Source organism: Lissotriton vulgaris, unplaced genomic scaffold (assembly GCF_964263255.1).
Source record: "Lissotriton vulgaris unplaced genomic scaffold, aLisVul1.2 SCAFFOLD_361, whole genome shotgun sequence".
In the NCBI taxonomy this organism is placed as follows: Eukaryota; Metazoa; Chordata; class Amphibia; order Caudata; family Salamandridae; genus Lissotriton; species Lissotriton vulgaris.
In genome coordinates this window covers 1,155,920-1,182,040 of record NW_028243767.1, presented here as the reverse complement: position 1 = coordinate 1,182,040, position 26,121 = coordinate 1,155,920, and positions in this window count along the sequence as shown.

The window sequence follows — 26,121 nt, the reverse complement described above, 5'->3', positions numbered from 1 at the left end:
TGCATAGTTGAATCAGCATCACCAAAAATTCAAAGACACATGCACTGAAAAAAACAAAGGTTAAAGCAACATTATAGTTACATGAATATGTCAGTGACAACATTAATGTTTGAGCTAAAAAAAAGACAGAAATTCCCTAGTTATAGTCAGCAGAGGTAACTATAACTCTGCCATGCCCTGCTTATGACCGCATATATTACATCACTCATGACATGTTCTATGACATAATTTATGACACTTCAAATGACATCACTGCTAGTTTATTTTATAGTATATATAGTGGTGGGTAAGTATCATATTATGTTATGTTTCTACCTAATTTTGTACAGCCTGTGTCCAGCTAATGGGTGTAACTGTTTGCAATACACATATGCTTCCAATGCATCATAGGAGTGTAGAGGTAGTGTAGAGGTATTGGACACTTTATAAATCTTGGTATTGAAGAGTAATTCTGTGTATCGGTGACAGGTGACGATTATGTTCCACACACATTTTTGATACTGCAGAAAAGGTTTACAGCAGGGCAAATATTCTATATACTAAGTATGGTAGCGGACTTTAGTTATTAGGCAGCATCGTCTCAGCATTACAAATTCTACTTAACATAGAAGACTGTGACCACCGGGTATTAAGCTATGAAAATATGCTTGTTTTACTTCAGAAGATGGGCTTTGTGTAAAGTGTTCACCACAGTATAAAGGCTGCTGGTAGTATAATCTTTAGGACCTTCAAGCGTTGCTTTTTATAAGGAAATAGTGACTTTTTTGTCAAGTGTTGCATAAAGTGTACACTGTTCTTAGTAGATACTTTTTAATACTCTGTAGTGTTGGTTTTTCTCATAGAGTTTCACTGTCTGCAACCAGTCTGACACAGGATGCACTCTCTCCATAAGATTAATAATGGTTTCAGTACCCACTTCTCTACTTATATCAATTTCATTTCTCAATGTAGCTCTGGAGACTGTCAGGGGTTTGATACAGATAAAAGCTGTTTATAATAAGGCATTCCTTTTGGAATGGACGTTCAGTATGTTTAGGAACTTGGCTCTCTTTAAACAGTTGTATACAGATTCAGCACCGTAAGCAAAGTGGGTGTTTACCATATATCTGTGGATGATTGTTAAAGTGAACTATTCTACCCCTGAAGCATATGGTATAGGGTCAATGGGGTACATAACCCATGCTTTTTACACTTACGTTTATGTGATGGCATTAATAAGCTATTTTGTACTAACAATCAGAGTTCTAATGCTTTACCTGTTTATAGAGCCATGTGTACAAAAGAAACTTAAATGATGTCATCAATGATGCAATTTGAGACATCATCAGTGATGTCATAAATGATGTCATAGAACATGTCACGAGTGATGTAATTTATTTTTTTGTCTTCATATATGCCACCAGTAGATATTAGCTCAAAATGGGCGTACTCCAGGCCACTGACACAAGCCAACCTTTCCTGCCCTTGAGTTTGTGGATAGCCAATGGAGATTGCCCAGAGGTAGGTCGTTTCCAGTCCTACTCCCTATCATGATGTTACTTGCCACTTAGGGAGGACGGGACCACTTAACCTCTGGCATAATCATTGGACTTTTATTGTTATTTCCCACACCATGCTTGTAAAGCAGACCAGAGCTTAGCTGAGTTTTCCCCTCCACACAACATGTCCAACCTACTCACCGCCATGATATTTCTAAGACAGTCTGCATATTTGGGGGCGGTGTTCCGATTTCCACTCTTTACAGATCTCCCTCCTGGCAATGACAACCACATAAAAGATAAACTGTGATGTACATATATTTATATCATAATCATAAGTAAGTCCAAAAAGAACTAATCTAGGAGTACATGTTATTGGTAACGACAGTACTTCTTCTAGAAAACCACACACCTGTCTCCAGTAGCTAACTATTTCATGGCATCCGACGAACATATGACCATCATCTGTTGCTGGGAACCTGCATCTTGGGCATGAATATTCTTCTGTTGCAATTTTAGAGAGTTTCGCTGGAGTCCAGTAAGCCCTATATGCTGTGAACAGGTGGTTTCTTCTCAAGTTTGATGGTTTTATAATTTTTTGAGAAAGTGTGAAGGAGTCTGTCCAAACTTTTAATATATCACCTGAGATCTGTACTGTGGAAGTGTCCCATAACTTAGTGATTTCAGCCTCTAAGTTATCTTTAGTTCCCACCAATGTTCTGTACCATACGGCAACCTCGCCTTTCCATCCCTTCTCCCTATTTATTAATTCAAAAATAGGACACTCCTCTTCGGTGGTCCAGTTCTGGCTCCCCCACCAAGCAGACAGCTGGTAGAATTTAAATCTCGTGATGGTACCTTCTGTTAAGCTTGATAGGGTTTCCCAACTTAATAGTGTAGAGCCATTACACAGATCCCCTCATTTTATGAGGTCAGCTTTTCTCAACGGAAGAGCAAGTTGATCCATTAGGCATTCCGGAGTACTGGGGGAATCCCAAATTGGAGCTTGAGGATGGTAATAAGGGATATCTAGGATTCTTTGTATCGATTGCCAATTATCTAGGGCTGTCCATAAGAGCTTCAGACAAATTTTTTTAAAGAGCTTCTGATCTCCAAATTTAAAGAGAAAAAAGTCTGAACTATGTGGTAGGTCTGGTAGCATAACCTGAAAAAGTCTACCATGCGAAGAAGAGTCCAACTTATTGGCTAAGAGTCTAAAGTTTTTAAACTGGAAGGCGTAGCAATAAAAAAGTAAATCTGGGAGCGCCAACCCACCGAGTTTTAGCCCCCTTCTCAATTTCTTCCAGGCTATTCTGGGAGACTTAGTAGCCCATATGAAGGAGCCAATCCTCCCTTGCAGATTAGAAATATCCTTTTTATTGAAGGTCAAGGGGATGGAATTAAATAGAAAGGTAACCTTTGGCAGGATTATCATTTTAACCAGGTTCACCCTACCATAGATGTTTAAGGGTAGAATGTTCCATCTGGTCAAAAGCTTTCTAACTTCCTTAACAACTATTGACCAACTAGTCTTAGGAATTTCTTCTAGATTATGGGTAAAATGAATCCCCAAGTATCTAGTTTTTGATTTTGCTTCTAGGATCGGGGTAGGATTGTTCCAGCTCATTATGTCCGTTTTGTCTTTGTTAATGCTGTACCCCGATACTGTACCAAAATCTTATGCCAATTAAAATAACCTGGGGATAGCCTCCTCTGGGTTAGATGTGTATAGAAGGAGGTCATCAGCATAAAGAGCTGTCTTAAGCACCAGGTCTCTCATTATAAATGGTTTGATTACTAGATCTTGTCTCAGAGAGCAAACAAAAGGCTCAATATAAATGTCAAAAAGGAGGGGAGATAGGGGACAACCCTGCCTTGTTCCTCTAGAGATATTCAGCCATTCAGACAAACTACCTTTAACCAAAACTTTAGCCCTGGGACCCCTATATAGTGTCTCAATTCCTTTAATAAATATCTCTGGAAAACCGAATTTTGTCATTGTCTTCCATAGAAATAGCCAATTAACTTGATCAAACGCCTTTGCAGCGTCAATTGCTATGATAGTAAACGGCGTCTTCCTCTCAGTTGCTATATCTATCGCTCCAATAACTTGGAATGTCAGTTCATTTAATTGGCGGCCGGGTATAAACCCCCTCAGATCGGGGTGGATTATAGACTTAATTGTTTTAGCTAGCCTGGATGCAAGTATACCGGAGTAGATTTTTGAGTCTGAATTTAGGAGCCAAAAGGGTCGATATGACTCTATCTTTTTCGGGTCCTTGTTTGATTTAACTATCAGGGAGATTGTGGCATCTGACCATGAGGCTGGGGTTTGCTCTCCCTTTATGAATATTTTATTAAAGAGTCTCAATAGTGGGGTTAGGATTTCTTCCATATTATCTTTATAAACCTCAGTCGGCAGCCCATCAGGGCCAGAGGCCCTATTTCTAGCCATCTTTTTCAGCTGTAACCTTACCTCTCCCTCCGTAATCTCAGTGACTAGAAAAGCTTTATCTGAGTCACTCAACTGGGGCAACTCTCTCGAAACCCACCAGTTATCCAGCTCTTCCAACCCCAGACTATTCTTCTCCTGATATAATTCCTCCATAAAGGCTCTAGCCTCTCTTTTAATCTCTATTTGTTCTACTAGAGGCAATCCAGTGCAACGCTGTGTTAAGAAATTGATGTTATTTCTACTCCTCTCTGTCCTTGCCTTCCAGGCTAACAAGGAACCACATTTCTCACCATACTCAAAGTTGCGAAGCTTACTTACTTCCCACTTATCTTTGATTGTCTTATCAGCTCGGGCTCTAAAGTCTGTCTGTAACTCTAGTATTTCCCTTTCAAGACCCGGAATACTAGCTCTATCTTCAGAAGCAGCGAGCTGTAGTTGTTGTTCCTTTATTTTAATTAAGTTAAGACCTTGATTATCTCTTTCTTTTTTAAGTTTCCTATTTCGAATCATATGTGAACCGTAAATTCCTCTTAGATAAGACTTAAATGTGTCCCATATAGTTTGATCTGAAGCCGTATTTTCCTTAAACATGAAGAATTCCAGCAGACTCTCCTTAATTTTATTTTTGATCACATCATTTAGCAAAATGGTCCTATCGACTGTCCACCTATATTCTGAGGGGCTACTTTTAAAGGTTATTTTCAACTCGACCCCCGAATGATCTGGCAGTCCTACTGGAATGTATGAAATTGAAGCAATATTGGCTAAGAAAGATTGGTCTAACAGAAAAAAGTCTATTCTAGAGAACTGACTATACTTTTTGCTATAAAGATTTTGCAGAGATTGCCGTGTTTGACTCTCCAAGCATCTTGTAATGTGAAATCTTTCATAATATTTTTTAGAGCTAGAAGGGTTTTATTTGGGGGATTATATTTAGCTTTAGAGGTGCGGTCTAGTTGTGGGTCTAGTAAGAGGTTAAAATCACCTCCTAATATGACTGGAGCTGTGTGTTGTAGCATATATTGTTCAAGCTTTTGAAGGAAACAAGCATTATCTTCATTAGGACCATAGTGCACCCCACACAACAGTTTAGTGCCGCCGATCGAAATAGCTGCAGCCAACCATCGTCCTGACTGATCTGTACCCCAGTCATGAATCCTGATCCCTTTGTTAGCGCGCACCACCATAGCTACCCCTCAAGTAGAACCAGTTTGCTTAGAGCAAAAAATTTCCTGGACCCAGTTAAGTTTTACAAATATTTTTCTACACTCTTCAGCTTCCAAATGAGTTTCTTGCAAAAGATATATGTAAGCTTCAAAGTTTTTCAAGTATTCACAAACTCTTTGTTGTTTCTTCCGACTCCCTAGGCCATTCAAGTTCCAGGAAAGGATTTTACTACTAGGTGTCATATTTTAAACCATTATGTGGTAATGCTACACCTATAACCAGTAGTGGCTTGTGTTCATATTTGAGTTTAAAAGCGTGATAGCTTATGGCAAATGAGGACATTTTTATTTGTTTTTTCCCTTCCCCCCTGTGACCCCTCCCCACCCACCCCCGAGGAACCCAACCCTCCTGTTTGGCATAAATACGCCTTAGGAGGCCCTGCACCCTTAACACACCATCTTAAGTGAAACTAAACATCAATCTTTTCTCCCATATCCTTTTTTTTGTTTTTTTTATTCTTTTATTCTAAGGACTCCCTATTTATTAGTTTCTATTCCTTACATTATAATTTTTTTTCCTTTTTGAAAAACGTTCCTTGATTAAGTGGATCCCCCCCCCTTTTTTTTCCCCCCTTTTAATTTATCACCCAATCTCTGGAAGCACAATCTTACAAAGGGTTAGCTGCTCTCTCATTTTAGATAATAAATCATCAACTTCTTCTGGGAAGTGACAGGTAAACATCTTATTGTTCCACATAATTTTGAGCAGGGCGGGGAACTTCATTTGGACCTGGGCCCCCATTGAGCGTAATTCTGGCATCCTTGAACTTAGCTCCCATTGTCTTTGAGCGGTCTTTCCCCCTATATCAGATCTTATTTGGTTGGGGTTGGCACAGTAATGCAAAAGGGTACGTGCCAAACATCTGCTTAGAATTAGCTCTTTAACACTGCATGTTTGGAAATAAACCAAAATCTTCCTAGGTGCGTTACGATCCGGATGCAACCTAAAAGGGTCTCTATGTACTCGCTGGATCTCAGCTTCTAAATCAATATCCAGTCGATCCTTTAATATATCACAAGTGATGTAATTTGTGAGGTTGTAGGCAATGCATGGCGGGGTACGCTAGTTATAGTTAGCTTTTCTAACTATATCTGGGTAATTTCTGTGTTTTTAGATCAAAATGTTACTGTTGACATACTCACATAACTATAATGTTACTTCAACCTTTGTTTTTTTCAGTGAATTTCAAAGGTTTGAGGTTTTTTTAAACGCAACAGATCTTTTTATAACACCTAACTATAACATTACTTTACCTTTGGTTTTTCAGTGAATTTCTGGGCGGTTTAAAATTGTATTATTTTTAAAAATGTATTTCAAAGCAGTCTGAATAAAAAATATAGGACATTAGAGCAGTAGTTTCAGTTTATTAACAGTTTGATATTGTGCCTAAAAAGGCCATACAAAACAGTTCATATAGACACATAACTCATAACATATTTGAAAACTTATACTTTTGCAACTAAGATTTTTTTGGGACTAATATACAAATGTACTTTTGCCCACCTACAAGCATTTAAAATCAACAAGTACTCACTTAAAATATTTCCTTTTTTATAATAAAATGACAGGCATTAGCCCCCTACCACACAAACATTTCTGCCATATTATTTCCATACGGGGTTAGCATTATGTGCAAAAATACCATCCAGTTCGGTGCAAGCTAATGCAATAATTTCATGGATGCAAATATTTTTGTCTCTTAGGCGTGTAATCAAAACACTAGATAAAAGAATCACCAAGTACAAAGAACAGTTTCTTATATTAAAAAGATAATTACATAGTAATAGGAGAGACATTGTAATTCAATTCTCCTCTCTAAACCATATTCCCTTAAATAAAACAGACATTAGAATTTTCTATACTATAAATAATCACTTATATATGTATAGTGGGTAATTATTCGTTTGTGCAAGATCAGACAACAAAGTGTAAAGTGCATGTTCTATTTCTATTAGGAAAAATTACTTTTTCTCGCAATACCTTTTCTTATATTTTTGGGGTATAACTAAAACATAACAACCTCCATGTACCCATTTCATCTCCCTAGTGCGGCAAGCCTATAGAGCATAAATATAGTCCATAGTAAGGATACAGTAATATATAATAATCAAGCAATTGGGAGGCGAGGCTGGAGGCAAATTTGTGTCTGAATAGTCAGCAAGTCAGGAGACCTCCCCGATGGAAATTGTCAAAGCAAAGAGGATTGGATCTTTTGGAGAAGTGAATCAACTTGAGTTCTTGTTGAAGTAGTTATTGAGTAGAAGAGAAATAAGGACCAGTTTGAAGTAAGAAGAGGAGGGGTTGTGTCGTAGGTACTTTGGGAATGAGCTTCAAACTTGGGGGTGTTTCCAGAGAAGGAGTGTGCCAGACATTAGTTCTTTTTTAAGTTTGGGAGGTACAAGAAGAAGAGAGTTAGAGCTTTTCAGAGACAGCTTTTTCCTGCTCTTGATCGTTTAGTTTCTAGATATTTGGCGAGTTTTGTATGTAGGGCTTTGTGGGTGATACAAGCTGTCTTGTAGCTAGCTGCATCTTTCTTCAAAGGGAAGCCAAGTGAGACTTTTAAGGGCGGGTGTGGAGCCTGGCTGCCACATTGAGAACTGATCTTAGGGGCGCAAGGTGTCTTTTAGGGGTTGCTGTCGGGATGCCTTTGCCACAGTCAAGTTTTGGGAGAACTAGGAATTGTACTACAATCTTAAGATCGTCAGAGAGGATAAACAGTTAGATTTTCTTGAGATGTTTCAGTGTTAGTGTGTAGAGTGCTCCTTTGGCAATATTTTTACGTGATGCTTCATTTGACAAGTTTATGTCTAGTGTGATACCCAAGGCTTAACGAGTTGGACGTGTGGTAGGGCAGTTTAGTGCGTCCAAATATCTGAGCCATTCTTGGATGAGTAGGGGTTTGTTTTTTGGGGAGAAGAGTAGTAGTTCAGTCTTGTTAGGGTTCAGCTTAAGGTAATTGGTGTTTAGCCAAGTTTGTATCTTAATTAGTGTGGCATTAAGATATCGATGTCACTGGGTGATGTTATTCTGTAGTAGAATTTGTGTTATCATCATATAGGTGATACGTGATCCCAGATAGGTTTAGGATAACTGTAGAGTTCCATGGAAAGACTGAATAGTGCTGGTGAGAAGATGGAGCCTTGAGGTTTGCGAGACAGCTGTTGACTTTTATTTGTTGCAATCGATGTTAAAGATCTGATGGGAACCATGTCAAGAATGTGCCATTGATACCAGTGCGGTTTTTGAGTGTCTCATTTAAAGCTGGGTGGTGAACTGTGTCAAATGCCGCCAATAAGTTGAGTAGGATTAGGAGGCAGGAGTCGGCTTCATCTAAAGAACTGTAAATGTCGTCTGATAAATTCGACATTGTTGTTTCGGTGCCACAGCCTTTCCTGAATCCTGATTGAAAAGTGTAGTGAAGGTTGAATTGCTCAATGTCTTGGCTGAGTTGAAGTAGGACATACTTTTCCAATGTTTTAGCTCGGAAAGGAAGGTTGGTGACGGGGCTGAGATTATTGAGTTCATCGGGGTCCCCCCTAGGTGTTTGTAGAATAAGGGTGACTTGGCCAAGTTGGAGGGAGTCAGGAACACGGCCTGATGAAAAAGAGGCAGTGATGATTTCGATCCAGAATGGGAAGATGATATGGTTGAGGTTTTGTACTAGGATGGAGGGGAGTGGATTGGTAAATTGGGATGTGGGCTTCAAATTAGCAATTATTTGAACATATCTCCTTCTGTTACAGGTTTGAAGTCTGTACATTTACAGTTTGTTGGATGGTGCTGGCAAGGATATATGGTGTGTTTTGAGACTGAACAGTATTTTATGGTGGTCCGAGCAGTCAATAGGCAGGAGGAAATGTTGGGAGACAAGTTCACTTCTAGTAGTTATCACGTCTAGAGTTGAGGCTTTGTTGTGGGTCTGTTCATTACAGAGTTACTTGAGATCGTTGACCCAGGAGCATGTAATTGGAGTCAGTTAATGAGAACTGAGTTATTAGGTCAGTTAGTTCCTTGTTGAAGAGTGTTCGATCACCAGGGTGGTGATAGATGGTGTGGAGTCTAGTTGGAGTGGTGCTTTTGGTTTTGATTTCTATTTCAAAATATTTGAAGGACGATTAGTTTGTGGTCTAAGGGGTTACGTTGAGTTTCTTCTTTGTGGATGATTGCAAGCCCGCCCCTTATTCGTCCTGGTCTTTCCCTTTTGATGATGGAGTAGCCAGGTGGAGTGAGCAAGTCTAGTATCGGGGCTGTGTGCTTGTAAGGTTACTGTAAGGAATGCAATGTTGATTTCTTCCGCAAGTCTGGTCTCAGCTATGTCTGTGGTGTGTTTCACTGCAAATCTGCAGTTTAGAGCATCCAGATTAGGGAGGGCAGTGTTTGGATGGTGTTGTATTGAGCAGGTGGTCTGGGCCTTATGTTAGGTCAAGAGATTATATTTGTGCCAATGATTACTGAGATTGTGGATGCAGGTTTGGTGTCTGCTCGAGGAGATTTTGAGTTGTTTAATTTTCTGAGTAATTCTGCTTCTGTTGCGTAGAGGGAGTTAAGCACTCAGTAGGGTCTGTAAGACAAGGGGCTCATGGGGAAGGATGTCTGGCCGGTGAGACCGCTGACTGTTGGAGATCCTTTTTAGGGAGTCAACTACTCTATTCTCAGAGGGATATTGAGTGTTAACTTGGCCTGTTTCTGTTCTATTCGGTAGAGGAACAGGGTAAGACTGTCGGGGACGTTGTCTATTCCGTGAGTGGGTTGGCAGGTGACGGGTCCTGAGTCTAAAGTAGGTGAGTAATCATTGACAGCAGGGATGGAGGTGACATTGAGGTAGGAAACGTGTATGGTATTTTTGGGCTGGGTGAGTTCAGCAATTGGAGTCAGGGGTATGTTAGAGGGGGGCTCAGTGCTGAATGTTTTTGAATTGGGACTGGTGTTTACTGTGTGGTTCTGTTCCATTATATCAATGCTGTAGAAGATAAATTGTTTATGCTGACCCAGTACCTCACAATCCACTGCATGGATAGAGATCGGGTATCTTACATCCTGTTGTTTCAGAGCTCTCAAGTGCTCAATAATTCTCTCCTAAGAGCCCAGATGGTACGGCCGCCATTAATGAGTTTACATTTGCACTCAATTATGTAAATTACATATTTGGAATTGCAAGTTATATTGTGTCTTATAATGCATGTCCTGTCATCTAATCCTCAAACAACAGGAAGCTGGCATTGATATAATGGAACAGAACCACCGAGGGGGAATAGGGAACTAAATTTGAGGCAAAAAAAAGCATTATGGATAATGTGTCTTAAGGCGGTGGAACTGCGTCTAAACGCAGACCAGGAATTACAGTATTTCTTAGGAGATTAGGAGACATTCATCTTAATATGGTTAATGGCTTAGGACTGCGAATGAATTTGATGATAAGGTCACCTACTTCACACATAGACAAATAATGCATTGAACTATATTTGTCACCCAATTTGCAGATAGACAAACAATATATTCTGCTGTAATTCAGGAATTTTTATGAACTAGCCTGTGTGCATTAGAACAACAATACAGTATGCGATTAGCATATAATATAATATAATATGGGAAATTATGTCTGATATGTTTGATAATACCTGTAGAGTACACAAGGAAGGGGGAGGTAGAGGGTAAAAGACTAGGTCGCCCTCCTTAAGTATACAATCAAAGAAAACCCGAGGTCACAGATTTTAAGACCTAGTCAAAAGGAATTGGCTCCTAATCAGTGTTATCAGGATGACCTTGAAAGAAAGAAAGAAGAATTTCTTTCTTGAGTCCCCTCACTCCCCAGGGTTTCCCCTCGGTGACATGCTTCATCATTGGGGCCATCCCAGTTCTCTATTAACTGGGGCGTGCTGCGACTTGCGGAAATACGTAGGAGCACTATTAGTGGAAGATTATGTGTGGTGCAGTGTGTGTTGGAGTGGATAGATAGTGATTTAAAAATACCTTGCTAGTGGGCTTAAATATTTTATTCTTGCTCCTAGTTCGGTATATCTAAAAGGGGGTGAAACACTGCAGAAACCTAACTGTAATGCGTAGGAGTTCAGTATATGATCAACATGTTTCGAGCCTACCCCTAGCTCTTCATCAGGACCATACAGGGACCAGCCCTGTGTTTGTCACTCCTAATATACCGCGATGGGGAAATAAAGATAGTGAAAAAAACAATGTTAAAGAAAGAAAACGCTGCTGCTAATAAAGCCTGCATGGTTCATACATATGATGCTTATGTCATGTAGTATATCTGAAATGGTAAAAAAGAAAGCTTGTTAGAGAAAAAAAACCCATCTCTAACAAGTGGGGGGTAAACCTTTTGTGCTTCCATGCTTGCGTGCTCCAAATGTGTGGTTTGCTCCATAATGGTGCATGCAGTCGTCCAGGATGAGTGTGATTGTCGGTGTAATTCAGATCATTACTTAGTTTTTTGCGAAGTTGCGCTTCATGGACTTGGGGGTGGCGATGTCGCCCTATGAAAAATCCTGCCAAATATGAGAGGAGAAAGTGGGAGATAGTTTTAGCGCATTCCGTAATTGGAGGCAAAACAAATGCGGTAAAAACAGGCTCTTGTAATAGTGAGGGTCATGCTGGCTCTCGACCTTCAGGGAGAGACCTGTGGGAGCAAAAGAACTTACTTCAATAATGGGAACACCCCGTCTGGGCACCTAGACCTCTCCCCGCTGGACCGCATCTGTGTAATTAGTGACTTTAATGTGCTGGGCATTAGTACGTGTAACTTCTGTTATATATTATTTATAAAAGCACACAATGGTCCTCCTGTATTTAATTTGCAACCAGAACAAATGCAAAATAGATTAATTTGGCAAATAGGTGTTTTTTTTTGGGCACATGTTGTAGCGTTTTTAGGGCATTTCTGCGGTAGGCATTTGTGAGCATATGCAGGGTATTTTATATGGTCGAGTAGTTTTTATGATGAAAAAGGTTTGCACTAAGGTGTCTGCGCACGCAGGTGGGTGCTTAATTCTTTAAGCCACGATGTATAGTAGAGTTTATCATTTATTCCTCAGTTAGGTGCACAACATGTGTATATTTGTAATCTCATTGTACACATTGTTGTTTTAAACTGAGAGAGGGGATGTATAAGACCCTCCCTTGGATATTGGAGGAAACATAGACCCTCCCATGGGTATAGATAAATCAACAGAACAAACCACAGGGTAGATCATCATTGAGGCCAAGGGTGTCAGTGTATTATAGCTACCACCACACATTTTAATCCCACTGCAAGGAACTGCCTCCTCATTTACGACAGTTTTCACCCCCGGCATTTGAAACAAAATCTCCCATTCGGTCAATTCCTTCGCCTGAGAAGGAACTGCATTGACAAAAATGACTATAACGCACATGCCAGGGATCTCAGTGAGAAACTTCTGGAATGTAACTACCCCAAACATTTGGTATCTAGGGCAAGAAAGAGGGCTGTGAACAACAATAGAGAAGCCTTACTTGAGCCTAAAATAACCAACAGCTCAGAACCTAAAAGACCTATTTGCATAACAACTTTTAATGTGGCTTCAGACGAAGTTACAAAAATTATCAAGAAACACTGGCACACACTGAATAGTGGAGGTCTGTACATACCTACACCTATGTTCAGCCACAGACGTGCCATGAACTTGAAGAACCACTTAGTACACACACGACATAGAAGCACAACGTCAGAAGGAGGCAATGTCCAAAGGCTACATCCACTACCCACAGGACACTACCCCTGTAGTAACTGCAGCGTCTGCCACCTCACTGCAGCGACAAAAACAGTGACTTTGAATAACAATACAACTTGTATGTTACGCCATTTCTCAAACTGTAATTCTACAGGGGTAGTGTACCTCATTACATGCACATGCAACCTGCACTATGTGGGTATGACTACGAGAAAAGTGAGCACCCGCATAGTTGAGCACAGGAGCAACATACGTTGTAGGCACGCCACCACCAGAATGACTGCCCATTTCATCGAAAAACAACACACTCCTAATGACTTGAGATGGGTAGTACTAGAACATATCAGCAATAAAGAGAACCTAGAAAAGAGGCTGCATGAGAAAGAACAACGTTGGTGGGTGTTCAAACTCCGCACTGACACCCTTGGCCTCAATGATGATATACCCTGGGGGTTGTTCTGTTATTTTATCTATACCCATGGGAGGGTCTGATGTTTCCTCCAATATCCAAAGTAGGGTCTTATACTTCCCCTCTCCCAGTTTAAGACAACAATGTATAGAATGAGATCACAAATATACACATGTCGTTCACCTAACTGAGGAATAAATGATGAGCTCTACTATACATCGTGGCTTAAAGAATTAAGCACCCACCTGCATGTGCAGACGCCTTAGTGCAAACCTTTTTCATCATAAAAACTACTCGAACATATAAAATACCCAGCATATGCTCACAAATGCCTACCGCAGCAATGCCCTAAAAACGCTACAACATGTGCCAAAAAACAACATCTATTTGCCAAATTAATCTATTTTGCATTTGTTCTGGTTGCAAATTAAATACAGGAGGACCATTGTGTGCATTTATAAATAATATATACCAGAACTTACACGTACTAATGCCCAGCATATTAATGTCACTAATCACACAACAAATAATGCGATGTAATCACGTTTCTGTTACAATGCATTTCCAACTCTTTTATTTATTTTTAATTATTCTGGTTATAAGTCACGTCGTAATATGCAGATTAACCAAGAGGTATACATGTAAGTAATGTATAACATAAGGATACCGCGGAGCCCACCCACGTATCCGACAAGCATGGCCGCATCCCTTTGCCAACAGCGGCAGCCATTTTAACAATGTCACCCGCGCTCTAGTCTTGAACGACTGACACACGGGAAACGCGGAAGCCTTATATTCAGTGCCCCGCGAGAGACACGCTAAGATGCAGTCCGGCGGGGGAAGGTCTAGGTGCACAGACACGGCGTTCCCATTATTGAAGTAAGTTCTTTTGCTCCCACAGGTCTCTCCCTGAAGGCCGAGAGCCAGCATGACCTTCACTATTACAAGAGCCAGTTTTTACCGCATTTCTTTTGCTTCCAATTCTGGAATGCGCTAAAACTATCTCCCACTTTCTCCTCTCATATTTGGCAGGATTTTTCATAGGAAGACACCGCCACCCCTGAGTCCATGAAGAGCAACCTCGCAAAAAACTAAGTAATGATCTGAATTACACCGACAATAATGTCCTGTTTATATTTATGTAGTGTGTATTTCTTTTGTGAGTCACCACTTGAGTTGTTTTTATGTGTATGTTTATACTCACACAGCTGCTCAGACAGGCATGTTTTATACCTTCTAGGTACACTCCCACTCATCTTGGACGCCTGCACGCACCATTATGGAGCAAACCACACATATGGAGCACGCCAGCATGAAAGCATATAATGTTTACCCCCCACTTGTTAGAGAGGGGGGTTTTGTTCTCTAACAAGCTTTCTTTTTTTCAGATATACTACTTGACATAAGCATCGTATGTATGAACCACGCATGCTTTATTAGTAGCAGCGTTTTCTTTCTTTAACATTGTTTTTTTCACTATCTTTATTTCCCCATTGAGGTTTATTAGGAGTGGCTAGCACAGGGCTGGTCCGTGTGTGGTCCGGATTAAGAGCTAGGGGTAGGCTCGAAACATGTTGATCATACACTGAACTCCTACCCATTACAGTTAGGTTTCTGCAGTGTTTCACCCCCTTTTAGATATACCGAACTAGGAGCAAGAATAAAATATTTAAGCCCACTAGCAAGGTATTTTTAAATCACTATCCACTCCAACACACACCGCACCACACATAGTCTTCCACTAATAGTGCTCCTACATAATTCCGCAAGCCGCAGCACGCTCCAGTTCGTAGAGAACTGGGATGGCCCCACTGATGAAGCATGTCACCTTGGGGAAACCCTGGTGAGTGAGGGGACTCAAGAAAGACATTCTTCTTTCTTTCTTTCAAGGTCATCCTGATCACACTGATTAGGAGTCAATTCCTTTTGACTAGGTCTTAAAACCCGTGACCTCGGGTTTTCGTTGATTGATAATAACTGTATACTGGTGGCTGATGCATCTAAGTTCAATAGATTTTTTGTGACCAGTAGTATTATGACATTTTTTATATTACTTTTGACATAATTTGTGGCACATACAATGGTCCGACATTTTGTACCCAGCAGGTTATATGGAAGCAGGTTACATTTAATGTGAGTGCCAGTATTCACCTAGAGTTGTTTCACCCCACTTTTGTATTGAGCTGTGGTTATAACACCTTAACGTATCTCTAAAGAAATCATAGATATTTCCTTTAAAAACAGTTAATGTGCAGTTGTGAACTGTAAAAGAAAAACAACTGAAATTTGCAAGTTATGTTTAGGACTGCAATCCTCAACTTGCACAACAGCCTTGAAAACTAAATCCCACACCAAATGCAATGATTATGACCTCACAGTATTTATACCAAAAAGTAACAGCACAATCTAAATAAATAACAACACATACTAAAACCACAGAATAATACAACATTTATACTCAGGTCTTACATAGTACTAATCGTAATGTGATATTAAATCTCATGTGTAATGGTTAAATTATCAAAGGTAAGACAGGCTTAAGTGTATTGGCCCTGGTTGGGTGCACTCTGAGAGTGCTTGAACCTCTGCACCTGGGGCACATTTGGTGTCCCTGTGCATAGTCCAGCTCGAACCAGTTCAGGGAGCCGTTGGCTCCTGCTATGGCGCGAAACTGGACAAAGGACATGGGAATAACCTCCCCCTTTCCTGACCCTCCCCTAGGGGGGTCCACTGAATCTGTCCAACCCTCTCCCATTGGTACAAAAGGGCTTACCTGACTGTAGCTCTTTAGGTTTTATTTGGACAAGATTCTACAAGAAGAAACCACTGACCTTCGACCGTCTGGACCCTCTGGACTTCGCTGGACTTCGACTGGGCCCGACTTTGTCTATCTCTCTGTCCAGAGCTTTGTCTGTGCCCTTGCTCCATACAAGTTCTGTTCAGTACCTTTTGTGCACTAGGACTACTGAAGAATCTCCCTTGGGGTGAAGGAGTCACTCCCCTGCATTCGCAGGCACCTCAGTGCAACTTTCCGGTCTGCTCCTCTTGAGCTCCTCCAGACTATGAAGACTCCAGCAACACAGGAGGGGGTTACAAAGGTCCCTGAGGTGGCTCTGCCCTCTCAGCAAGTTTGAGGTATCCCTTGTGAGGACTGCATAACCTAAACCCCTGTGCACCTTGTCTATTTGCAAGTACACATGCTTGTTGGCATTTCCCGAGCTTTTGCTTTGGACTCCGTGTAGTCCTTACCCCCATGCAGTATTTCAATCAAAGAACTCCAGCATCCTCATACCGAGTGCTCTGTGGGCTCGTACTTATCGTCAACATCTCCTGGTCCTCGTGGCTGCAGAGTCAAGCATCCCTTTTACGCACCTGAAGCACCAAACATCGGTGGGCATTCGCCTCCTGAGCCCCTGGTCACTCTGAATTGACCCAGACTCTGTCCCCTCTGCTTTCAGTTTCCTTCTTTCAAGAATCCACCCTTGGATTCCCTGGACTTCGAAGTCTTCCATAGAGAACTACAGTGGTTTCTGGCATCACTTCAACCCTATGCACCCGGCACCTCTGGGGTAGGTAAATCTGAAACTTCAGTATCCACGGGTGGGGTGGCTCTCCAACCTCTTAAGTTCTGAAGGATTTCCTCAAAGACCTCCTAGAAGGGTCGTAAAACTGTAAAATTGCAACAATGATTTGCCCATAGAATTGTGCGAAGCCTGCAGTTGTGTTAGCACACTGCACCCGTCCTCTGTGGAGTCCCTATCTACTCACCTTGAGTGGTTCCTTGGTGTCCCAACAATTCTACGTGCTCCAGACCTTGTTTTGGCCCAAGTTGTGGTAGTTATACCACTAATTTAGTATATGATTTGGTCTCCCCCTGGAACCCACTGTGTATTGTGCTACTTACAACTGTTCTATTATTATTGTATTGTGTGCTTTGTGTTTTATCCTCGGGTAAAGGATACTAGAGAGTGTTATATTATTAAATACATCTTTTTATATAACTACTGTGTGGTTCTCCTTTCATTTAATCAATTCAAGAGGTGATATTCTAGTAAAACAAGCTGCTTTACATTCCTTCACGATTAGGCCTGAAGGCTGCTCTCCACAGCTATCACTAGGATAGCTTTCTAAAGGTTATCTTTGACCTCCTACATCATAAGGGTTGTTTGGACTGGTGCAAGGTGCCCACTATAATTTTTTTGGTTTGTAAATTTCTTTATTGGGTTTTACACATTCTGGGTTCAGTAAACCAACATGTAAACTGCAAATGGACTATTACACTACAGCATTCATTCTCTGGTTCACAACGTTAAATACTTTCATAGAGACAGTTCAGGTTTTCGTGTACATACAATACAGATCACAATATACTATGAAATTATGCGTTATCATCAACAGTTCGGTGTTCACGTAAATATACCTCGAGATATTTCCAATAGTCCCGTGGCCTCGATCTAGTGGGCAATTCCTCTTCATACGTGTGCAGTGTGTCTTGGCAATATGCCATATCCTCAAGCCAACCTTTGATAGATGGCACATTTTTACTGCCCCAACTCATGGATATTCTGTGTTTAGTTAGGAGTAACACCACCATACAGAATTTACGCTTTAGTGACCATACATTTGGCAGCAGACCCAGCAAACAAACTTTAATAGTACAGTCCACAGGCACTCCCACCATTACAGCCAATATTTCGGCAACTTGTTCCCAAGATTCATGTATTTTTACACAGTACCACGCTAAATGCGGAAAGTCAGCATCATTATATCCACACCTTGCGCAATTTGCTTCCGCTCGTAGACCATATTTATAAAGTTTTGCGGGTGTGTAGTACGTTTGATGGAGATACTTTATATGAATCAGTCGTAGGTTACCATTAGGCGTCAGGAGTTGTGTCAGTGTACAAGCTGTGGACCATTCAACTTCCGTTAGGGGGTCTTCTAAGAATACATTCCACCTAGCCATGGTTTTGTGGCTATTGAACCCTATGTCATCTTGTGCTATCGTTTAAAGTCTGGACACCAAATGTGCAGTGTTGGGTGATGTGATCAGAAGCTGTAGCATATTCAGCTGTGCAGGTTCGTGGGGAAAAGTCAGGTACAGTTTCTTAATGGCCCCTTGTAATCGATCATAATTAAATCTGAACAGGAACGATTGATTCTGAATGTATGATAGATCTTGCGCTGTGTTAAAAGTACCATTAGTATATAGGTCCCCCAGAGTGGTGATTCCCACTTGTTTTAACAGTTCCATACCTATCTCTTCATTGGCCACTGATATCTCAGAGCGGTGTTGTAGCGTGAGCGCTGCCGCATACAGAGGCAATTTGTTTGCCATGTGCCCTAGTTTACGCCAGGCTTTTACTGTGGTATCGATGGTGTTGATGTCACGGTCATGCAATGGTGGCCTGTTATATGTGACAATCACATCTAATGGAATCGGATGAGCATCTCCTTCCTCTATCGCTGTGTGGGTTAAGTATGGAATGGCGTGGTACCAGTATGCAGCGTATTGCGCCTGCGCACACAAGTAATAAAGAAATAATTCAGTTGCTTTCAGCCCTCCCTTAGAGTATGGTAGTGTGAGTGCATGTAATTCGATACGTGCCTGTTTACCGGCCCATATCAACCTCAGTACCACCGACGTAAGTAAGCCTCTTAAATACCTTTCTAGGTGGGCATATAGGAAGGTGCCCTCTATAATTATTAGACAGGCCAACTTCTCACACCTGTCACATAGAAAGATTTCTAATATTTATTGAATGCATAACACCGTAAATATAAGTAGATATGGCATTTTTGAAACTGTACATTACACACAACTGTTTCAATTTGCAGAGAAAATTGTACATATGTATTTATAGTATTTTTTTCTGTAAGTGATTCAGTTTTTTAAGGTAAGTCTTTTTTCCATTTTTGCTGTGCTATCTTAAATAAGTTCAATATGATTCATTTCGAAAGGTCTTGCTGGCTGAAACACATTTGGGACTTGGTTATTCCAGTCAGCTAGTCCCGCCTTCTTAATTTCGTGAAGTTTTATGCAGGGAAAAAAGTTGTTGCGGGGAGGTCAAAATATGCATTTTGCCTTTTAGCTGACCTATGAAATTTTGCTCACAGCAAAAACGGTTTATAGCCAAACTGCGCATGAAAGTAGAACCTAACTCAGAATGTATGCTTTTGTAGGCTTGGTGCAATTATTCACTAGTTTTTTAGATATTTGTGTTATAAAAAGGGTTTTGGTGGGATTGAAACTATTAACGGGTTTTCTGTGTGGCCATTTTAGCCTGCAGATGATCCACCATGCAGGTTCATGGACTATTTGTGACACAAATGTAAAAAATGTAAAGGCCTCCCATTGGTTGAGGAGATTTCTGCTCCTTTCTTTGATTTCAGGTCTGCTTTCTCAGAATTGAGACTGTAGGCCCGACAGCTGACTGATTGCAAGAAAAAATAATCTTGTGACAACTAATATGGGACACCGGGCTTGGTTTAGGTGTCCTGAAAACAAATTGAAAAACATCAACAGAAGGGGTCATGGTGAGGATGCTCTGATCCCCAGGTCTAAGTGATGGTCCCCAAATCCCCCTCCCCCTCAAGTGTAAAATTAAAACTGCTTTAGAAACAGTGTGCCCAGGGCTTTAAGTGGGCCGGGTCTCACCGGTTCTGAGAACAGGCAGTTATTTAAAGGGGGCCTCGAAGCGGGTCTCTATTGGGCTCTGTTTTGTGCCCTGCAGTGACAGCAGGCCAATCAATGTGCGCTGTCACACTGCTCACTTCTCACTAGTGGTTAAGCTACGGCATGACGTCATGCCAGGTGAGTGTTGTAGGGCATGGGAAATACCTTAAAGGGAGTCATTTTCTCTATGGATTTCCCTTCTCTGTTTGAAACTCGGGGAGCAGCAAAATTGTTGTGGTGTGACTAGGACTTTAAGTGGAAGCTTTTCCAATACTATATACAAGCCATAGTTGCTGCCTATTTATCTTATGCAACTAACAACCATTGACAAAACCAATAGTCCTAACTTGTTGTAGGTATGATGCTTGTTGTATCATATATCTGCATGCAATGACAGAAACAGCAAAATACAAGTCGGGCGGCACACTATGCTAAGCGCAGATTTTTAACTTATGTGTTTTTAAGCCATGCCCCTAATTACATTGGCCACACCCCTTTGAGAGAGTTTTTTCATCCCACCTAAAGCCCTGAGTGTGTCCACATTATTTTTCGAGGTCTCTGGCTAAACACTCCTAAAATTGAATGCACCAACTGTGGCTTCGGTACCAAGACCATGGACTATGGCAGGTTACCCAACGAAGGTCAACAACTTTTATTGTTTGTGGTCCTGATAAGGAGATCAAGGGCAATGAAAGCTTTATTAGATATGTCAAATCAGCAATCTAAAAAAAAAGTCTGTGAGCTAACAACACATTTGAGCACCGTTAAAAGTGCATAAACTAAATGTGCTCTTCGTGAAAATGTCCACTCAGGTGTGGACTTGTACTGCCATCAGAGGCAGTTTTGGGAAGAGAAAGCATAATGAACTCAACTTTTTCTATAACGCAAGTCTAAAGTCCCTGTTGAGAGTCTACAGACTTGACACACCTAGCAACAAGGAAAGTACTTCCATTGGAGTCCACAAACTTCCTGTTGAGTTGGCAAAATATTTTCCTTTTTAAATGCCACTCTGAACTTTTCATTGAGTGAAAGTTCAGGTAATCTTCTACCAAATAAAAAGTGCCTGTCCCATAGAAACAGTAGGCACATTCACCATTTTGTGAGAAGCAGAAAATGTGTGTATATGATTAACTGAGTCATCTGTGCTAAACAATGGATGAGACACTTTTCAAATAGGTTCCTTGAACTTTTAGAGCACCGGAAAAGGAAGAGGATGTTCTCTGCACTGAAAAGACCAAGGAGGGTGAAAAAAAATGACTCCATTGTGTAGGGATTTTTCACAAATCTCATTGAAGAAAAAATAAATAAATGCTTGAGCATCATATTTAAGCTTGTAGTCAAGTCCATTCCAGTCATACTTTATTAAGCTACCAAGAGCCATAAAAGTGCATATCAAGGGCAAACTACAATAATAAATATGACAATCTTTAAAATGAGGTAGATAAGATAATATTTACAATAAAATTGATGGCAATATTGGGCCGTATTAAACAGTTATCTGTTTTTTGCAAAGCAATCAGTAGTGAGCTAAATCATTTAGCCAACAAACAGTTATCCTTTCTTTTTTCTATCACTATATATTTTGGGTGACAGTGCTTTCAGGATTTGCCAGGATGGCCTTGGTTTTTCACCAGCTGCCCTGACTGATTTCAGGAAATGTAGCTCATGTCCCGTTTTTAAGAGAGAGTCGATTGAAAATGGCAGGAGGTTCTTTTTTTATGTTTTACAAAGCAGGGATGGTTAGCAGTTGTTTCTAGAAAGCAATTTAATTAACAGGCAAGCTACTGGATTTAACCCCTTAGCCTCGGCTGAGATTTCGCAGCAGTGTGGCGATTCCGCAAAATGGGCGGGGACGTGTCCGCCGTTGAATGTTCGCAACGCCAGTGAGGTAGTGCTCGCGAGGGCCAACGGCCGACGGCAGCAGGGAAGGGGTTAAAAATTGCATTTTATTTATGTTGTTACTGCTTCTGTGACCGTTTCTCCCGCTTGCTACTCTCTGCCGCTTCCCCCGAGGCTGCGTCCCCTGTGGCCCCGCCCCCGACTCGCCCATTCGTCATTCTAGACTTGAATTTGTATTGTATTTTGTATTGTGCCCCATTTGCTTTTGTGACCGTCTTTTATTGTATTTTGTATTTGGCTTATCTGCTTCTGTGACTGTTTCTTACCGCCTGCTATTCTCTGTCACTTTCCCCACCGATGCATCCCCTGAAGCCCCGCCCCCCCGTTCACCCATTCCTCGTACCCCCCTTCCAGCTGCTCCCCCTACCACCTCCCCTTCTTATGGCGGCTGCTGCGCGGCAGTGAGAGCGACCCTTGACCCTGTCTCCAGGCAGGTCGCTCCCCACGCCGCGCAGCTCCCCCTGACTGCGCCCGTGTCTCTGCCCAGCTGCTGCTACTGCTGAGGGAGTTCAAGGCCTGCCTCCACCCGCAAGATACCACCTGCGCCTCATCCCTTTTGGCCAGTGGTAGGCCGTAGGTTGCTTTCCTGTTCTTGACTTGTATTTGTATTGTATTTTGTATTGTGCCCCATTTGCTTCTGTGACCGTCTTTTATTGTATTTTGTATTTGGCTTATCTGCTTCTGTGACCGTTTCTCACTGAACGCAATCTGACGCCTCAGGTAACTCCCACTGCATCCGGGGGGCACCCTGGGTGTCACGAGAGCCGAAACCCACGGGTTAGAGATGTCCAGGAGAAAGCAGCAGAAGCCTTAGCAGGTCATCTATGACTGTGAGACTCCGCCGGCTCCGAGTATGGCACTTCAGATGCCACCTATCAAGTTCAGGCAAGAGCCGCGCCGTGACCAGAGCCCATGATGGAACTTTTTAACAATGCCCTCCTAGGCAGAATCTACAACCCTCTGTATGTACTGCGGTGCCCGAGCAACCTTTGGCCAATGACCGGTGGAGCTGCCCTATGCAGCTAAGAGGAGTTTGGCTTGGGTTCACCCCTCGGCCGTCACCTACTGTAACGACCGGATTTTTAGGACAGGCAGCTCACCAACCATGGCTAACCCAGCCGTCACGTAACGACACTCTTCTCAGGCCACTATTTACAAGATATCTAGAATACTCACCTGAGAAAGTGAAAAGAAGCTATTTACAAGCCTATGTAGTCAAACATACTACTAACATCTAAGGAATTCCATATCTTATCCTATAGTTACCTCACTTTACGCTATATTTATAGTCCCGTAAGACTTTATCTTTATAATCTTTTACGTCACCCGACGATATCTTTATAGTCACCCGACTTTTTCTTTTACGTCACCCGACGATATCTTTTATCTTATCTTCATCTTTATCTTTATCTTTTTCTTTAACGTCAACCCGACGATATCTTTATAGTCTCACGACTGTCTATGCTATGTGGGGTAGCTCTATCAACAATTTGGGCATTCCTGCTTAGGAGCCGATTTCCCTTCACGAGAGAGGAATCACTCATCTCTCTGTCAGCAAAAAGGGGCCCGACCTTCCTCCACAGAAACTAAGGGCCAATTATATGTTCTGTCTTGCAACCATCCTTGATCCTGAGTAGTGTACCTAGTTATCAATAGTTACCCGCAAGTGAAGAATTTCCTCAACGCCCTTGACCTTACGCAAATTTGCAACAGTCCAACACACGAGAAAGGCTCTATCCTCGACCTTATCATCTCCAAAGAGGCCTTTATCCAACTCAAATCTATCCAACCCTGTGACTGGTCGGACCATCATATTATCACGTTCTTCATCAATGAAAAAGTTAAATTTAACCCTATTCAATCCGCCAGGCCCAAAGTCTGGAAAAGAGACATGAAAAAACTAAACTCAAACTCTCTGCCCCCCAACAGCTACAACTCACTACTTCCTCCGGCTGGCGTTAAGGACGTCCAATCCTTGACTGATCACTATCTTAACAATATGACCGCAATAATTAATGAAGTCGCACCCTTGCAGCTAAAAAAAGCCACCACAAAAATCTCCAATCCCTGGTATGACGGGAGTCTCAATGACGATAGACGCGCCATGAGATTGGCAGAGCGTTCCTGGAGATCAGCTCCCTCTGCACTGAACCTAAAAAACCTGAAGAAAAAGAGAAATGCCTACTTCAGGAAAATAAAACGATCAAAATCAGACTTCTTCAGCCGTCAGCTCGACCAAGCCAAAAATCGTCCGAGAAAGCTGTTTGAGCTTATCCGAACACAAACCAAAGAACAACCCCAACCTCTCGACACTATGTGCAAAGTTCCCTCCTGCGAAGACTTCGCCTCTTTCTTTAACCAAAAAACTGACAACATAAAGAATGATCTCCTCATGGACGCAAGCCTCTATCCCAAACCCCACCGCATAACACCCACTAAACCAAAAAACAATGCAACCTGGTCAACCTTTGTCACCTACACGGAAGAAGAAATTGGCAAACTGCTCAGCACTCTGAAACCATCCAATCACCTCACGGACCCCCTTCCTGCTAACGCTGTAAAAGTCCTTACCCCGGCGCTCCTTCCACTCTGGACCAAAATTATTAACAGCTCACTTCAACAAGGGATCATTCCCGACTCCCTCAAAATTGGACAAGTAACACCTTTGCTAAAGAAACCTACAGCCGATCCCTCTGACCTAAACAACTACCGTCCCATTACCAACATTCCGACTCTTGCCAAACTGCTGGAAAAATGCGCACAAATACAATTGACTAAACATATTAATCAATTTGATCTCCTCAACTCTCATCAATCAGGCTTCCGAGCCAATCACAGTACGGAAACTGCCATGATTCACATAATCGACGACGCCCTCCAAATCCTAGATCATAACGATACCTGCCTCCTCATCCTCCTTGATCTCTCCTCCGCATTTGACACCGTCAAACATGAGAACTTACTCGAACTATTAAACACAAGAATGGGCCTATCTGGAACTGTGCTCAAATGGTTCACTTCCTTTCTGCATAACAGGTCGCAGAAATTCAAGAGCAAAAACTTGATGTCCGCACCAAGACCTGTATCGCTAGGCGTACCACAAGGATCCTCCCTATCCCCAACTTTGTTCAACCTAGTTATGGAACCTCTCACCACCTTGCTGCAAGAATCCAATGTACACTTCCACATGTATGCTGATGACACCCAACTCTATCTCAAACTACAATCACCCAAAGACATCACGCTCTTGAACTCAACGATCAGAAGCACCCAATCTTGGTTGGCCGCTAATCATCTCAAACTCAATGCCCTTAAAACAGAGTTCCTCCTGATCTCACCTCCCGCGAAGATCACTACCGCACAAATGTGGCTTAAAGACCTAACGGCACTCAATGTTCAACCCACCATCGTGGACTTAGCGAAATCTTTGGGCATAACACTTGACACCAATCTCAGCATGCAGGAACACATCAACAAAGCAACTAAGGGAGCAAACTACCAAATCAACACCCTTAGGAAACTTAAACCTTTCCTTCCAGCCAAAGACTTCCAAACTGCGGTACAATCACTAGTCATACCTCGAATAGAATACGGCAGCACCGCCCTCTGCGGTCTCCCCCTAGCTACTACGGCACCCATAAGAGCCTCTCTAAACGCCGCAGCGAGACTTATCACTGGATCAAAAAAACACTCACACATTTCCCCTGACTTCAAATCACTGAACTGGCTGCCGTTTGAAGCCAGAATACACCTGAAAATCGCTTGTTTGACCCACAAGGCTGTCCACCTGAGCTCACCTAGATACCTCGCTCAGAAGCTGACGATTTCTGGAGGCTCCAGAAACACTAGAGGCACAAATAATCTTTTGCTAAAGCCTAAAAGATTCCGCAAGGAAAAAACCTATAAACGCTCTTTCTCAGGAATGGCTCCCAGGATTTGGAACTCGCTCCCCCCTGAAACAAGGCTCATCGCCTCTACCATACTTTTCAAGAGAGAAGTAAAAGCAATCCTCATGGCTAAATACACTTGAACCACTATTGGGGAAAAACTACAAAGACTCGATACTCATCTGTACTACTTGTTCGAACCCTTGTATTTTTATTTTGACTTTGAAACTGACTTACTTGATTGTTTTATGTTATCACTTCAATGTACTGTTAACATGATTGATGTATCTGCGTATACATGCTCCACCTCCTCTGTAAAGCGCTCTGATATCTGCGAAGATCTTGTTCGCGCTATATAAAACTTTCAAAATAAATACATAAATA